This window comes from Elephantulus edwardii, unplaced genomic scaffold (genome assembly GCF_000299155.1).
Source record: "Elephantulus edwardii isolate Elephantulus edwardi_28Jun2011 unplaced genomic scaffold, EleEdw1.0 scaffold00159, whole genome shotgun sequence".
NCBI classification, from domain to species: domain Eukaryota; kingdom Metazoa; phylum Chordata; class Mammalia; order Macroscelidea; family Macroscelididae; genus Elephantulus; species Elephantulus edwardii.
Window position 1 is genome coordinate 7245546 of NW_006399909.1, and position 1545 is coordinate 7247090.

Consider the following 1545-nt stretch of genomic DNA (forward strand, 5'->3'; position numbering starts at 1 on the left):
TTTAGGGCTGTTGTACATAGGGTCACTATGAGTCGCAAGCGACTCAATGGCACATAACAACAACAACAACAACATATATGCCAGACATTCATTTTTCTCTCTCTTTTCCTAGTTACTATTCACTTGTTCTTCTGATCCCATTTCAAATATAGAATTCCAATGTGCTCACATTCTATTTTTGTTGGTGTTTATTCCTGGGGCTATTAAGTCCATCTTTATTCATTACACATCCTTTTGACAATGTAGAAATGCCCTGCAAAGTTTTGCAGACTCTATAGGGGCTAATTTGCAACACTTACCATCCTAGGAGGTCTGCCAGTCGTATTTGAACTATCAGCCTTTCAGTTACAAGCTGAGTCTTTAACCATTCTCTAAGTAGCACTTTGAATTTTAGTTCCATTAACATCTTCTGAGGACTGAGTACAGTACAAATTTGTAAAATCCTTGACTACACTTTAAGGTCTGAATTATGAGAGATCGATTCTTTTTTTATTGTTGTTGCTATTGATCATTGTATTTGTTGTGCTTGTTCAATGCTTGTCATGTGGAGCATACACTCAGGAATTGAATTAATGAATAATAATTTCATCTGCTGTTCTGTAGGGTTTTCAAAACTTTGTATCAGGAGCTCTCTCATCTAAGTCATCTTGAGTAAGTTGAAACTCCCAAAGTTTCAGCTATAGTTAAACACTTAACTTTTACTGTCGGTGACACAAAATCAGTGATTCCTCAGGTTTGGTTTGGTGTTCTTGCCCTTAATGTTATTCTTTAACTTCATAGCTTGGGTCATATCACTGTCTTTAGATATATCTATGCTCCATTATTGTGGTAGTGCATTTTCAACTAATACTTCTTTTTCTGTCCCTTTCAGAGAACTGATTAGTGATATAAATAAGTTTTACAAATAAGGCCATTTGTGATTTCTTAGTTCTTTGTGTTCATTTGCAGTACTATATACATGCCTATGTAAATAAGAATTGTTCTGTTCAAAGCAGTGTGGAAAACTGATGGCATGGAAAACATATTGTGTTTAGGAGTTAGATTTTTGGTATACTGTTATCTTGTTTGGATATAACATCAAAAGGATTATGATTTAGTACAGCAGGATAGGCTGGTTTGAAAGCAGGTTGACATTATTAAAATATGTGTTTACATAGTTGCAGTACTAACAAAGGACAAAAAAGATTCTTGCATCCAAATGAATGCTTAATGTCTACAATGTCATGTCAACTGGAAACAAAATGATAGAATGTCCCTTACAGTTACCTTCATTTCTTACTGTTGACAATTAATTAGGAAACATCATTCATTACAAGACAATTTTCAATTTCTGAAAATGAAAGCTTTCATAAATACATCTTTTAAACCAAAATTAAGTCCTTTGTGATTTTTTTTTAATTCAATACTGAGTTGAGCTGATAAGTCTTGTAGAGTTTTACATAATATGGACTGAAGTCCTAATCCACAACATAAACAGTCTTCCCAGTATCCTGGAAAAGCTACAACCAGGAGAAGATAACATAGATGAATGGGACCTTCTAAGAC

General features: G+C 34.0%; 1 protein-coding gene across 1 annotated transcript in view; it reads left to right on the forward strand.

The window, feature by feature from the left end:
* The window catches only part of LOC102858271 (cadherin-18-like), a 634275-nt gene that overhangs the window by 273908 nt on the left and 358822 nt on the right, over positions 1-1545 (forward strand). The gene's annotated exons all lie outside the window — the stretch shown is intronic.